The sequence below is a fragment of the Pipistrellus kuhlii genome, unplaced genomic scaffold, assembly GCF_014108245.1.
Source record: "Pipistrellus kuhlii isolate mPipKuh1 unplaced genomic scaffold, mPipKuh1.p scaffold_m20_p_9, whole genome shotgun sequence".
In the NCBI taxonomy this organism is placed as follows: Eukaryota; Metazoa; Chordata; class Mammalia; order Chiroptera; family Vespertilionidae; genus Pipistrellus; species Pipistrellus kuhlii.
Window position 1 is genome coordinate 16,740,981 of NW_023425595.1, and position 16,440 is coordinate 16,757,420.

General features: G+C 38.2%; 1 protein-coding gene across 5 annotated transcripts in view; it reads right to left on the reverse strand.

Annotated features, from left to right (window-relative positions):
* BBOX1 (gamma-butyrobetaine hydroxylase 1) overlaps positions 1 to 8,497 on the reverse strand; it is a 53,095-nt gene extending 44,598 nt beyond the window's left edge. For 2 of the 5 annotated variants that reach the window (XM_045577680.1, XM_036427629.2), the window contains exon 1: positions 7,662 to 7,897. The gene's annotated coding sequence lies outside the window, so the exon portion shown is untranslated. Of the gene's footprint in view, positions 1 to 426; positions 437 to 1,103; positions 1,109 to 7,661; positions 7,898 to 8,074 lie in introns of those variants that run through there. The other 3 variants (XM_036427625.2, XM_045577681.1, XM_036427627.2) reach the window with 3 other exon arrangements.
* Between the last annotated feature and the right edge of the window lie 7,943 nt (positions 8,498 to 16,440).

Consider the following 16,440-nt stretch of genomic DNA (forward strand, 5'->3'; position numbering starts at 1 on the left):
ACAAGTATCTTCTTTGTACCAGGCACAGCAACTTCAATGGAGGGTTTAATGACAAGCAAGACAGAATTAGCTCTCCATCTTTCTCAAAGTCATAGATGAAAAACTTGATACATCATTAAAAGAACTAAAAAGTACTCCCCACAACATTAAAGTAAAACAACTTTTAGGTGATTGTTTTATATTTATTTCTGTAGCTTGGATAACGTAGTCAGATTATTAAGGAGGACCAAGACAAAAAAAGGCGGGGGAGGGCCCTCTTTTTTCATTTAGCCAAATTCCTCTAAAGTTATCTAATGATGAAAAGAAAAATAAAATTCACTGGGATTCATGCTTATTTCCATTTGGGAACTCCCATATATTTTCTCTTAATCATTTATTTAGCAACAGGAGAGCACTGTTACCTAAAAAATCAGTAAAAATCTAGTTTAGTTCAAACCTGAGTGACTATTTATTTCAGATTGAAAAAGAGGCCTTCAGGAAGTTCCAATGTCAGTTTCTCTGTGGAAGGCATAGGGAATTTAGTTTTCCTGATAGAAGGGGCAGCAGGCAGGTTTTCTCATAAGAATGGTTTCCAAGGACAGTGATGTCTGGCATAGTGTAATCAGCCCATTAAGTCTCACATGATACACATGAACAAAATGGAAAAGTGTAGTAAATTTTATCTAAGTCAGGAGTTGGCAATAATTTTTGTAAAAGGGCAGATAGTACATATTTCAGGCTTGTAGGCTACATACAGTCCCTGTTGCATATTCTTGTTTTATTTTTTCAAATACTATAAGAATATAAAAGCTATCCTTTCCTCATTGACTATAGAAAAATAGGCTTAGGCCATATCTGGTGGAGGGTTGTCTGTCTTTGGTCAAGTTACCTAAGTCATGCTTTTACTACAGTGGAATAGAATCACACTTCACTACAGAAAATAGTTCTACTTTTCTTCCTCAAATATCAAGTTAAACCTATTCAAATATAACTAATTGTCTTTGTGCCTGCTCACTAGAGGGTACAAAAATCATCATGAAGTTCTAGACCCTGGGGAAAAGAAAGATAATTATGAAAGTCAATAAAAAATAAGTCTGGGCGCAAATGGCATTTATACTAGTACGTAGTTGTCTGAGAGGTTCCAGGACACTTCCTTAGGGAAAATGGCAATTTGAGTAAGCCGAAAAGGCTTTGTGATCAATGTTGCTAAATGCATGTGGATTGCATCTTTTTTTCTCTTTTTTTCTCCCTCATTCTTTTTTCTTTTTTTTTTTTTTTTTTTAATTCTCACCTGAGGATATTTTTCTACTGATTTTTTTTAGAGAGAGTGGAAGAAAGAGGGAAAGGCAGAGAGAAATATTGATGTGAGAGAAACACATCCATTGGTTGTCTTCTGCACAAACCCTAACCAGGGTTGAGGCCAGAGAGAAGCCTGCAATCGAGATACATGCCCTTAACTGGAATCGAACCTGGGACCCTTCAGTCCACAGCCTGATGCTCTATCCACTGAGCCAAACCAGCAAGGGCTTTTCCTCTCTTATTCTTTAGCACAAGCATGTGACTAGTAATTTGCTATATTTCACTTTTCTTTGTAGCCTAGTTTAGTGTGTGATATGATACTGGCCAATTTATATCTGAAAGTGGCTGAATTTAGAACAATTTTAAAATAAGCAGACTTAGCTGCCACTTGATGTTTCCCCTTCTTCCTGCCTGGAATATTGAGGTGGTGTTGGCAATGGAGCAGTAATTTTTCAAACATGAGGCAAGAAGCAGAAGATTAAAATTTATAACTAGTCTGGGCTCCCCATGGTTCTGTGAATTCATATGCCCAGTATTGGACAGTCATGTCTGAACTTGTTTTTACACAAGAAAAAAAATAAACTCCTATTGGGTGTAAGCCACCATCTGCCAGCTTTTCTGGTTATAGATAGACTGGATCACAAGCAGAAACATTTGTGAAAGGTCATTCCAAGGAGAGGGGGCAGAATTAGCCAAGGAACTAAGATTTTCTGAGTTTGAACAACAGAAAATACTTGGTTTAGCTGGAGCCAAAGGCTATGAGAGACAATACGGGTTAAAATAAATTAAAAAGTATGTTGTTACCAGGTCAAGAAGCACTAGCCACCAAGGAGTTTGGCCTTTATTCTGTTATAAATGGTACATTTCAAATATTTCTTCCAAGTGGGAGACTGACAAGGGAGATGATACTGAGTATAGTGTATTGGAGGCAGGTCAAAATACTAGAATTAGATAAATTGTTTGGAGTTTTATAGTGATGAGGTTAAGAATAAATGAGATGCTTGGAGTGGACATTAGAGGAAAATCTGGGAGGAGAGGTGTGAGCCATGTTGCAAAGTTGAAAGCGTTCCTCAGTGTTTGTCCTCTTATATTCTCTTTGGCCCTTCTATTAAAAACTGTTTTATGAAAGAGAACGACTTTGTTTTCTGATTCTATAAGAAAACAATTCTTTGGTGAGCTTGCTGAAAAGGAGCAATCACAATAATCTATTAGTGGTGATCAAGAAATACAATGCAGAAGACAATTGTTCACACGGACAGCCATGTAAAAACACGGATGTGTTACCAGGCATGTGGTTATACCAAGATTTCTTCTGGTACGAGGCTATGCTTTTTCAGGGAGTGGAAAACAGACAAAGGGGAGATTCTGGTTTCCCAGTAAATAAATATCCACAGGCATGATGGATAGCCCAGAGGCCAAATAGCAGCAAGAAAAATTATTTACATATATCCTATTTTGTTTATCTGAGTGTTCTTTTTGGTACTTAACCTATTTATAAACTGATGGATTAAACACTTGCTAAGATTACTTGCCAAGAACCAAAGGCAAAAACATAAACTTGAAATATCAGCACATGAGGGAAAACTTTACACCAAGAGAGGAGTAAAGTACAGCGTAGGGAATGTAGTCAATAATATTGTAATAACTATGTATGGTGCCGGGTGGGTATTTAAAACATTGAGGGGACCACTCTGCAAAGCATCTGCTTGTCTAATCACTATGCAGCACACTTGAAATGAATATAAAATAATATTGAATGTAAACTGTAATTGAAAATAAAATCTTAAAAAATCCATTTACATATTGGTCCTGGCCTCTTAGTCCAATTATTGTAGACTATAATTATGCCCCTTTCATCCTCTCTCTTCTCTAAATCCACTCAGTTTTTCAGACGATTTTTCATAAGATGTGATATTTAGAATCTGCACCTTTCCAGTCTATGAGTGTTTTTCAAAAATGGTTTACAAGATACCATAGATGAAATATTTATAGTACAGAAAGATATGAAAACTAGTACCTTCTATGCAGGAAAGTACTAGAAGTGTTTTTGATTCTTTATATTTATTTATTTATTTATTTAACCTTGTGAGTTTTAAAGAATAGTGGCAACTGCTTATGGGCAAGTCATTTGGTTCTAAAATAAGAATATTTGTTTTAATTATATTGATATTAAGGTTATAATAATAGCAACAGTAGAAGCTTACTTTATTGAATGCTTTTTCATGTCACTAACTGCTCTAAGTGCTTCATGTATATTAACTCATGGGATCTTCATTACAACCCAATGAGAAATCTACTATTACCCAAATAAGCAGCAAATAGAGAGGTTAAGGGATATTAGCATATAGATAATAGCAAAAACCATCTTAAGCTCTTCAAGGGACACTAAGACTATTAAGAAAAATTTTACTCATTTATTTTTATCATCCAAGTTCCATGTGTGCTGATCTATATTCTAGATTCAACTAATTTCCAGTACCGTGGTCATTAATGGGATTGAAAATGATTTGGTTGGAAAGGATTTTTATAAAACCTAAAATAAGATACATTGATTCTTAATGGACACATTATTTGAAGGGTATATTTTTCACCACAATAAACGTTGTTCCTATGCTTAACAATGGCACTGTGCCCATGTCCTAGTTAATGTTGAAGTGATCACATCTACAGACGTCTGCATCAACAAATACTCATTATAACCCAAACTTCTACTTCAAGCTTTCTGTCTCTCTATTTCCTCCTCTTTTATTTTTTTTCCTTCTCTTCCTACCTAGCATGTTTGAACTGGAGAGGAAAAAGCACTTTTTCCAGATATTAAGGGAACCTGAGGCTCTTCCCCCCAATCCACTTGACCAGTACATATCCTTAGGAGGGTATTTTGAGAGAGGTTGCACCATCTGTCCTTGGCTGATGGGAGGTTGCCTGAGGCACACGAGAGTGTGGAAGAACTGGAAAGACATGGGTGTTGCTGAAGTTAATTGTTTGAGTGTCTAGGAAGGAGTTGGCGGGTCATTTCTACTCTTGACAATCCCTTTCTCAGCTGTAGGACAGATGTGCATCGCAATCCAAACCAAAGCACGGAGGAATGAATGGGAAACAATTTCCCTCTTTAAAGTTCTTTGGCTTATATAAAGGTCTGTTGGGGCAAATGTGAAGAACATTAAAAAAGAAAAAAGTCAAGGATCATCAGTATTTGAAAGCAAATTATGAAAATTTATTAGCTGTATATGCGTATAATTTTTAAAAATCTATTTTTCAATTTTTTCCACTTGACTTATTAAAAGCGAGCCCATTTGAAGAATCATGGACATTTAGATATTTGATAAATTATTGTGTTTCTTTGGAGGAAAGAAATAGAAAAAAGTAGATAACTCATATGTGTGTGTGTGTGTGTGTGTGTATCTATAAATAATGTATTTCTACCTACTCTACAATTGTAATTTAATTTATGAAATATCACATTAGTTTTGGGAGGAAGAAGTAATTTTTCTCAGCCCAAGAATCAGAGCTTGGATTGGTGGAGATTCCTATCTGATATGATAGAGTTCTTTTAATTTCATACTATTACTTGGTGTGTGTGTGTGTGTTTGTTTGTTCCCCACTCCTTTACCCTATTTTTCCCCTTCAGAGTATGGAAGTGTGTATTTGGCACAACCAAGTTTGTTTTAGAGATTATCTTGCTGCAGCTATGGGTGTGGTTTCTGTCTTTTTATCTTTTTAAAAATTTGATGAATTCACATTTTGCCAGCTGGTTTCTCCAGCACTTTTTGGAAAGTGAAGAAAGTGGCTCTGAAAATTATTTTATGCATTGAAATTAGAAATGAAATAAAAAATAAACTTAGAACTAGAACTCTTGAACCAGAGAGAAACAACCTGGGATATCACTGGGTTCGGTGCAAGGCAAAGGGAAGCTCAGAGATGTTGGGTGTGACTTGTCCTAGCCACACTGCTGGTAGGTGGAAGAGGGTGTCCCAAAACAGGTTGGCCAGCCCATTGTGCACAAATAAAGTGAATATTTTCTAATTCTAATTTCTAATGTCTCAAATTATAACTAATTTGATTCATAGGTTTCAGGCGGGATTCTCAGGAAGTTGATGCAGAAACTTCATAGTAACTATACATAAAATTAAAATTGAAGGAGACTAATAATATACACTTGAGAAAGCTGATTCATCTACTAGATTACTCATCACCCCAAATAAAAACTAATTATTTCTTGACTGTTTTTTAATTGTAAGAGAAGTATAGAGTGAACTCATGTTACAAAATATCAGTTAAAATTCACCTTCTCTTCCTTGGGTAAGTCATCAGACCTGCTATTGTACTAGCACGATCCGTGTATTTGACCTCCTGCTCCTAGGTGGTAGGATCAGAAAATGATCAAAATGCAAAAACCATGCATATTGTAGGAGTGTATGTGTATGAGATGTATATATAAAACCATTTATCCAGCACTTACTATGTCTGGCCACTCTGATAGTGCTTTCTATGGGTTAACCTTATTTAATCTTCCTGACAGTCCTATGAGATCAGTACCATCACTTCCATTTTATAGATAATCTCTTTTATTTTATTTATTTATTTTAAATATTTATTTATTTATTTTATTGATTTTCTTACAGAGATGAAGGGAGAGAGATAGAGAGCTAGAAACATCGATGAGAGAAAAACATCGACCAGCTGCCTCTTGCACACCCGCTACCAGGGATGTGCCCGCAACCAATGTATTATACATGCCCTTGGCCGGAATCAAACCTGGGACCTTTCAGTCCACAGACTGACGTTCTACCGCTGAGCCAAACTGGTTTTGGCAGATAATCTCTTTTAAAAAACATGTTTTTATTGATTTCAAAGAGGAAGGGAGAGGGAGGAAGAGATTGAAACATCAATAATGAGAAGAAATCACTGATGAGCTATCCCCTGCACCTCCCACACTGAGGATTGAGCCTGCAATCCGGGCATATGCCCTGATCAGGAATCGAACTCCTAGTTCATAGGCCAACCCTCAACCACTGAGCCATGCCAGTGGGCTATACACCAATCTTGAGTGTGGAAAGGTGAAGTAGCTGACTTGAAAGCAGAGGAAATAGGAATTTTTGACCACTGCCTAGAACTACATCATGGAGAACCTATGGCTGAATAATTTTCCAGGCAATAAATTCAATTCACCAAAAATGTACTGTAAAATAGTAGCTAAAATCTCAAGACTATTGGTTGTTAGTTGACCTCAGCATGCTACATTTCATCCTTGGAGGGAGAAGACCAAAAGTTGTTTTCTAGACATTACACCATAAAGGCTTAAAAATATTGCTCTTCCTTTATATTTCAACTTTTAATAATAAAACTCAATTAACTTCTACTTGGTAAGGTTGAGGTTGACTGGATTTTATTAGCAGTGTCTGAACTTTAATGTAATTTGAATATATACACGCTCTAATAATTATACTTGCTACATAAGGCCCTTCAACTTATATGTTATTTTATTTTTTAAGCTTGACTTAATAAATGGTTGAGTTACTTAATAATTTATGAACATATGTTCAGCTGAATAACAAATTCTATAAAGCCATTTGAAAAACCAGTTCATTATCTTGACCAGGCTCACTATTCTGCTTGCTATTTTGTTTAAAGTCTCAAATTGTATGCGCTCACTTGTTCCTAAATCTCAAAAGGGAAAACTTTAGCTCTGCTCTGATGGAATTGCTACATTCAGATTGGAACTCCAGGGATTAAGGTGTCCCTTTACTGATGTAATGCAGTTTATTGATGCTAGACGAAAGAAGATTTCTAAAGCTCTGAACCAGAACATATATTCATTATGGGAAATTTCATATTTCAATAAACTTGATGCAAAATACCTGTCGAAGCTCTTCTCGAGCTACATTTAGGGAGCAAAACAGTTGAAAGGGTGCACCATATCCTTCCTAAAGACACTTGGTACATCTCGCTTTTGGGGCTTACCAAAGGGCAGAGGTTTAATATGCAGTCACCTTTCTTTGGGTTGGGTTGTGAATTATTCAATGAGGAACATTCCCAACCAGAACACCCCTCCCCCATGCCCTACCACCCAGCCTGCTTTATAGACAATCTTCTCTCTGTCCCCTCTGTACGCTTTCTGGATCAACTTAGGGATTGCAAAGTAACTTGACTGCTAGACTAAGCCAAACATAATTAGGAAAGAGAAGCTGCCAAGAAGTAATCAGATCCACTGCATTCCAAAATCAAGTCTATTCCAAATGCCTGTTGGACCATCTCCGTTGCACCCCACGTGGCCATGAGATCCATGAGCCTGGATTTCCTATCGGATGCTCCCCCCCACCTCCAACGCATAGACCTGAATCCACAAGACTCTTCAAAGATAGGAAAGCTCCGCTCCGTCATACCTGTTCTCAGATGTGCTCTAGACGCCAAACCACGCAAAATATAGCAACGAAAGAAAATGTCTCTTAGATGTTCTTTGAGAAGAGAGCCTCCTGGTGCCTGTCACCTCCGGGTTGATCTGCCCCCAGTTTCCGATGACTGAGGTAGGGCTAGTTCTTGGGAACCTTTCTCTCTGCTCTTGGCAGCTCCACCGCAGCCCTGCCCCCACACACAGCTAAGGCTTGCAAATGAGGAGCGATGTCACAATCTGAAGGTGTAGCAACTCCTGAGAGGAGCTTGGAAATTTTAAAGAAAAAGAAAAGAAAAAAAAAGAGCTTTTCTGGCCTAAAGTGAAAGCAGTTAGAAAGAAAAAAAAAAAAATACTTGCACTACCACAAGTGCCTGAAACCACAAAGCCCCAGGATTCAATGAAAAGCACTACCTTTCCTAACAGAAGGAGGCGCAGGTCTCACCTGTCTTGTCTCCTGTCCCAGCACCAGCAGCAGCTACAGCAGCAAGTGAAGGAGCTGTCACTCCTGTCCCACCTGTTCACAGTGACAGCTTTCTTGTTGCAAAACTCCCTTGGAGAAAAGGCATTGAGATCCACATTTAACAGGGAGGAGCTAGCTGCTCTCACCTGAGCAAGAGGTGAGGTGGTATCTACCCAGCCACCATGGAATATTCCATATGATCCCCTTTAGAGGGAGCTTGATCAGTTGTTCGGGGCTGGTACACGGCGGGAACGGGTCCCCCTGAGCCCTATGCCCTGCTTTCTCCGCTGCTTTGGCTGGAATGAACAGTAGCTGCCAGAGAGGGCTTTTCTGAAGGCACCTGGTTGCCCAGTGACTTGATTCACAACACACAGCCTTTAGGGCAACAAAAGGGAAAGGCCAGGATGGGCGGAGAGCCAGGGACCCAGAGCCTGGCTGCTGGGCACTCAGATAGGAAGTGCCCAAGGCAGGGGGAGGGCTGGTGGACAAGGCTAAAGTCCTAGTTCCTAACAGGGTCCAGATTCCATTAACAGGAAGTCGGCAGGTGGCAACAAATACCCAGGAAAGAGGGGCCTGAGCACTCTGCCTTCCCCTCACCGCCACCAGAAGCAGTGTCAGCCTGCTACTTACTGCTTCTTGCCTGAGGGGCATTCACAGATGGGAGACTCAGGAACAAAAGAGCTAGACATAGAGAAGGCCACCTCTCCATGGCCTCCTTCATGGTTGGCTGCCCAGGACAACTCCCCTTCCAGGGCTGCAGCATCCCCTCCTCCTCCATGATGCCCTGACAACTCCTTTCACAGCAACGTTTAAAGTGTGTCCCTTCCTGTGGTCCCTCCTCCATCTCCTCCTTCCTTCCCCCAAGTCCCAGTCAAGTTACTGACACCCAGTGCCCAGTGACAATACCAGCAGGTTTTGTTTCTCGCACAGGGCAGGACAGTGTGTGGATTTGGGATGCTTTTGTAAACACCCCCAGCCATTGAAACCCATGCATGCCATTGGGTTTCAGGTTTGTTTGTTTGTTGTTGTTGTTGTTGTTGTTTTACAGGTATGCCAGGAGCAATCAGTTAATTATATTCTGAAAATTTCTGAGGATATAATAAAAATACACTCAACTATTTTAATTTCATACCTGGTGATTGGTAACAATTACTGGAATACATTCAGTAAATTCTGTTTAAGCTTTAAAATATTGCTGATAAAAAGGCGTTGCATGTACAGGGTTTCTAAAAGATGAGTATAACAAAAACAGCAAACAACAAACAAACCTGTTAATAGTTAAAGTTTAAAAACCTGCACATATTGCCCTACCTGGTTTTGCCTTTGCTGGGCCTGTGGGCTGAAGTGTCCTGGGTTCGATTCTGGGCAAAGAAAGGCATGTTTCTCGGTTGCAGGCTCAATCCCCAGCACTGGTCAGCATGCGCTAAAGACAACCAATCAGATATGCCCCTTTCATTTCAAGGTTTCTTTCTCTCTTTGTCTCTCTCCCCCTTCCCTTCTACTCTCTCTAAAAATCAATGGAAAAATACCCTTGAGTGAAGATTAACAACAAAATCCCATACATTGAAAACAAACAACAGAACAAACAACTCCTAACCTTGAGTGCGAGAAGCCCCTTTAAGATTTTTTTTTTTTAAAGGAGCATTTCCCTGAAGGTTCTCTCTCCCCTGTGCTAACTCTTCAGTCTCCAGCTTGCTTTCACATATGGCTTCTCAGTCTAATAACCTGGAAGTCACAAACACTATTAACTCTGAAATCCAGATGGAGAAAATGAGACCATAGAGGTTCATGAACTACAAAAGGTGACAAAGGTGCATTGGTACCAGAGCAAGAAATATTCAGACTTGCCCAGGTATTCTTTCTTTTTAGATTTAAGAAAATTCTGTTCTTAAAATTAATTCCATGTGAAGGTCACTGTAGCCAATGCATTAGACATTAGAAACACATTGACAATCAGTGTTCATTTTAAACAGAAATATAACAATGCCTTCATTACCAGGGAGCACCGATGAATGAAAGATGCTCTGGATTACTTGAAAAACTTCTTCAGTAATGCCCGAAAAGCAGGATTTTATGACATTGAGCAGGATCTTACTCAGAGATTTTATTATTATTATTATTATTATTATTTTTATTTAATTACTAGACGACCAGTGCATGAAATTCGTGCATGGGGGTAAAGGATGTACCGCAATCCGGGACCCCTCAGGGTATGTTCTACTGCTGGTGTAGGCCTGATCCTGCAGGACTGCTGGCTCCTAACTGCTTGCCTGCCTGCCTGCCTGAGCACCCACCCTTAACTACTTGCCTGCCTGCCTGATTACCCCTAACCCCTCTGCCTGTCTGCCTGATTGCCCCTAACCCCTCTGCCTGCCTGCCTGCCTGCCTCATTGCCCCTAACTGCTTGCCTGCCTGCCTGATTTCTCCTAACAGTCTCTGCCATGGCAGCTTCATCTAGAATGACATCGGAAAAATCATTCAGCTGTTTGGTCTAATTAGCATATTATGCTTTTATTATTATAGCTATGACATACAATATTTTATTAGTTTCATGTATACAACATAGTGGTCAAATATTTATATACCTCACAAAGTGATCACTATGATAATTCAAGTAACCTTCAGTCAGCACACAATTATTATGATTTTATTGACTATGTTTCCTATGATGTACATTACTGATTTTATGACTGGGAGTTTGTACCTCTTAATCCCCTTCACCTATTTTGTTTACCCCTCCTGACCCCCTTGCCATTAGCAACCATTAATTTGTTGTCTGTATCTATGAGTTTATTTCTGTTTTGTTTTATTTCATTTTTTTAGATTCCACATGTAACTGAAATCAAACAGTATTTGTCCTTCTCTATCTGACTTATTTTCCTGAGCTGTGTACCCTCCAGGTCTGTCCATCACTCAGAAATTTGATGGCGGGTGGTGTTTCTTGAGGATGAAGCCATTGGAGTCTGGTGACTCAAGTGGCAGCAGACTTGTATTGTATTATTTTCAGCATATGCCGGTGTTCAGGGGATTGTCCTGGGAACAACAAGATATTATAGCGGGCAGGACTAATTAGCTTCAGCAAAATCTAGAACCTATAGAAAGATTCCATAGCCACACCATTTCCTATTTTGATAGGAAAAACAGGATTTGCCAGGGATATTTCTCATACAAACAGCTGATAGCAGCATTTTTAAAATTAAATTTTGGTAATTGTTTAAAAGTTTAAAAAAATTATATCATGTAAGAACAAAAATGTGTTTTAATGATACTAAAGACAATTATATATATTCTTATATTTCTATAAAAAGAAGAAAACCAAAATGGCCTATAATCCCACAACCCTCATATTATTAAGAAAATTATAGAAAGATATGAAATGACATGTACTTCTCTTTTATCCCTCCTTCAAATTCCTTTTCCCAAAGGTAATTACTGTTAATAATTTTTTGGCCTGTACTGAAGTATTTACCGTGTTTCCCCGAAAATAAGACATCCTCCGAAAATAAGACCTAGAGCATGGAAAGATAAGACATCCCCTGAAAATAAGACCTAGTGCAACTTTGGGAGAAAAAATTAATATAAGACACTGTCTTATTTTCGGGGAAACAGGGTACTATGCATATGTACAATGCAGTGGTATGCTGGTAGACCCTGAACAATCTGCTCTCTGTGCCCATGTGTTTTTAATTCCCAAGTAATAACGAAAGTTCTTTTCTTACCCAGGATGACAGGACCCATGAGCAAGGAGAGAGCTCAGTCCAGAATTTGCAAAAGGATTCGGCAGGGTATGCATTGAGTAGGAACCTGTCTTGAGTCTTTCCAATAACAAAAACTATTATGATAAATAAATATTAGCACTCATTTTGCTAACTCAAATCAATAGCTAACTTCTGAAGTTTTAGTCATTCAGTCTCTAAGAACTTAGTAATTTTTGAGTAAATAATAAGCTATCAATAAATGGTAATTCTTCATGTTATTTTTCTTAGGCTGAAAAGAAGGGTGGTGATAAACCAATTTAATCTTGAAAATAATTTATCTTAGGTATTTAAATATTTAATATTTAAACGGTTATACCTTCTTGTAGTAGAACATTCCCTCCATGAAAGCTTTGGGCCATCCATATTTAGTCCCATTCTTACAATAGGACCCTGCTACTATGTTTTAGGGGGCTCTATTCTGTCCCTCTTCCATTTGTACCACTCTCCACAGTGATATATCTATGCCTGCACCATCCCCAACTCTAGATAATGCTCTGCCAGCCAGACCCTGACATTTCTGACTTTCAAAGACTTGTGTCTATTTCCAGGGCCTATGAGTTTTCCCTTCCCTTCCTCCAGGTTGCTCTGCCCTGCTGGTCTGTACACACTCATCCCAGGATGTGGTCTGGGGCAGCTATCTATATGTGTGCTGTATGGATAGATGTCGCTTAGATGCATGGTCTGGAGTGCCCAGATGATCTCCCACCCACTGCAGGATGAAACTTGAAATGCGACATGAAAATGGAGATAGTTGTGGGCCATAGGCTGCAGGATGGGGGCTAGAGTCTAGGGACTGGTTCTCCCTTCCCTACCAAATTTTAATGTGGAACAACAAGGAATATGGCAATTCTAAATTCAAGTTTAGTTTCTAGGCTATGAAGGTATTTTTTTAATGTTTGGTTATATGGTACATTTAATTCAACAGGTTGTTACAAGCAGTGGTGTGTTGCTGGTAGCTGTTTAATAAGAGGCTCTCTGAAAAAACAATAACTTGATTGCAGTGTTTGCCATTGTGATGGTGTAAATAATCCTGCCATGGCCAGTTTCAAGCTACCAATGCAACATCATTGAATGTGAATTTAGGAAAGGTGCATATAGTTAGCTCTCCTGAGCTGATAACAGCTGGACCTGGCACACTCCTGTATATAATTTTAAATACAGGCATGCACCACTTAACAACTGGGGTATGTTCTGAGAAATTATTGTTAGGCGGTTGTGGGAGCATCATAGAGTGACCTTACACAAACCTAGATGATATAGCCCACTGCACACCTAGGCTATATGGTGTAGCATATTGCTCTTATGCTGCAAGACTATAAGGCATGTTATTGTACAAAACAACATGGAATTAAATAAAGCACAAGAGAAAATGATGCCATCAAGGACAGTAAACAGGAGATGTATGGAGCTACTGCCAACATAACTGGCATAGTTTTACAGCAATTTTTTTTAAATAAGTAGAAATAGTATATTCTAAAAATAAAATAAAGTAAGTATATAAACCAGTACCACAGTCATTTATTATCATTATCAAGTATATACTGTTCACAATAGGTGCTATACTCTTATATGATTGGAAGTGCAGTAAGTTTGTTTACACCAGCATCACCATTGCATTATGAGTAATACATTGCATTATGACATTAGGACAGCTTTTTTTTTTTTTTTTAAATATATTTTATTGATTTTTTACAGAGAGGAAGGGAGAGAGATAGAGAGCCAGAAACGTCGATGAGAGAGAAACATCGACCAGCCGCCTCCTGCACACCCCCCACCGGGGATGTGCCCACAACCAAGGTACATGCCCCTGACCGGAATCGAACCCGGGACCTTTCAGTCCGCAGGCCGAGGCTCTATCCACTGAGCCACAGAGGTCGGGGCAGGACAGCTTTGATGTCACTATATGAAATAGGAATTTTTCATTTCCATTATTATTTTACGGGACCACTAAAGTATATACAGTCCATCATTGACTGAAACATTGTTAAGTAGTGTGTGACTGACTATATTGAGGTATGGTATGAAAGCCTCAAATTGTACTCTCATCCTTGGACCCCCAAATGTTAACATTTCATTCTAGTGCATAGAAAATTGCTGATATATAATGGATCCTTATTAAATGCCTCTTGAATAAAAGGCCCTGTTATTTGTATGACATTAGGTAATCCACTCATCTGTAAATTAATCTGCACTTTACAGTTATTGATCAAATGATACAGTTCATGTGACAGCATCTAACACAGTTCTTGGCACCTCTTATACAATCAATAAATGTTGAAACAATAATTTCCATTTAATCAATCTTATCTCTTTTATTATCATATTTGGGGAAATTCAAGTTTTTAATTTAAACTAATTTTAGGTGTTCATAATTTTCTGCATTTGTCTCTAGGTCAAGACACATGCCCTTAGAGTTTTTCTTGGAGAAACTTTTGTGATAAACATCTCATTTTCATACAGTTCCCAAGGGAACAGTGTTCACATAATGTTACTCATTTCAGAAATTTTGGTAAAATTCCATTTGGCTGCAAGTCTGAGCCTAGGGGAGCAAAGGCAGTATTTTATGCTCTAATTTTGTTCTCAGTTGTATTTTATATTCTGAGATACTAAGAGAAAAATGGTTTTGAATTAATACTTGAAATTTTATCATTCCATATGTTACCTTGAGTGAGGAATGTATTCAGTTTTTAAGATGAACCCATAAGAAATAGGAAATACAAATGATTCAATAGTGGCACCCTTCCTCTCATTTGCTTGGCTAATCTAGTAAAGCTTGATGAGTGATAATTTCTACTATTGGAATAGTTGTCACTCATGAACAAAATCCATTGGTTGGTGATTGGTACACTTAGTATAAACATTATTATTATTTTTTCATTAGTAATTCCTAAGAGAAGATATTTTGCTTCTCATGGGAATGTTTTCTTCCTCCCAAAGTGTTGATACCATGAGCTCGATGAGACATTGTTTTCCTCCTCAATATTGCTTTAGCAGTTAGATTTTTTTTTCTTTTCAGGGCCACAACTTGCTTTTAGTTTCTCCTATGAGTTCCTACAAAGCAGTTGTTTGACTGAGCTCTGTTTTTATAAACTCAAAAACCTTAGGAAATAAATCTCTGGTAAACATAGTAGAGACTTTGGGAATCTTCCTTTATATTATTAAAAAAACACAGTTCTTTCTCCAAAAGATCTCCTTAAAGGAGTATCCCCTATCAGATTACTCAAGTGTTGAAAACTCATCTGAACAGGCTGCTGAATGAAAACACAGGTTCATCAAAATGGACATTAAATTAAAGGCAGAGCTTAGGAAAATCATCAGCAAATATAGATATATAACTTACAGTTTGGAAGAAACTTGTATATCTTCTGATCCAACAAACTTATTCTATAGATAGTGAATCTGGAATACTTCCAATCTAAAGGAAAACCAAATATCATCAAGGGACACTCAGATTTTCATGTCTATATTAGTGAGAATGGGCTGGGTTATGGTATATAAATAGATAACTGTAAAAGCTCACCAGCTTAAGACAACTAAGGGGGTATTTCTCACACACATGGCATGCCAATCACGTGTAGGCAGTGGGATCTGCTCCATGAGGTTGGGGATCAAGACTGATAAAGTCTCTACTACTTCGAACACCACCAGATGCTGTGAAAGGCGAAAGTAGGTCCAGTGGTCACTTTCCTTTCAAGGAAGTAGGGAACTATAGTTCAACTATGTTATTGAAAGGGGGAAACTGCAATATTATTTTAATAGTCCCAATATCTGGAAATCCTTATGACTTCTATTGTCATTGACAATTTTCAAATGTATGAACTCATAGACACAAATAGTAAATATGAAATATACTAAGGAATAGTAAAACCTTAAAATAATATGTTTTCAGAATGTGAGTCTAGAAAATTATTACTGTAATTATCACCTGGCTGCATTGGTAAGACCCAAGCATTTGTAGGATAAACGATATTAATAAATTTAAGGAAAGGAGCAGTAGGAAGGTGAGGAAACATTGAAAAACAAGAGTTACAATAGGAAATCTGATATCACCCCTCCTGCACTATCAAAGGATTTGGCAAAACAGATGGATGCATTAATGACTAATAGCATATATTATTCAGTAACATTCGAGACCAAAAGATAGTTCTTGCTCCCAGAGACATTTTAATGTCAAAATTTGACCTCCACAGATTATATTTTTTTCTTAGAGGGAGACAATGGACTGCTCAGGCTAATATGATATTAGACATTTGAAAGCTGTATTCTTATTCTAATCCAACAAATTAGTCTTTGCATTTATGCTTAAGTTTGGACATTGGAAGGCAGTCTCACTAAGTGTGATCAACTCTGGAGACTGACATTTTTGGGGTCTGCATCGCCAATACTTGATTCTGGTAAATTCTTCCAAGAAATGCTACTGGATAAGGCCTTCTACTCATCAGTCAGGTAACCTTCTGGCAATATCTGAACTCCTGTTTCAACCATCTAACCCTCCCAGAGACAGTTCTTGCCTTCTCACATTGATAATAATACCTTCAAAGTATGATGTGAAG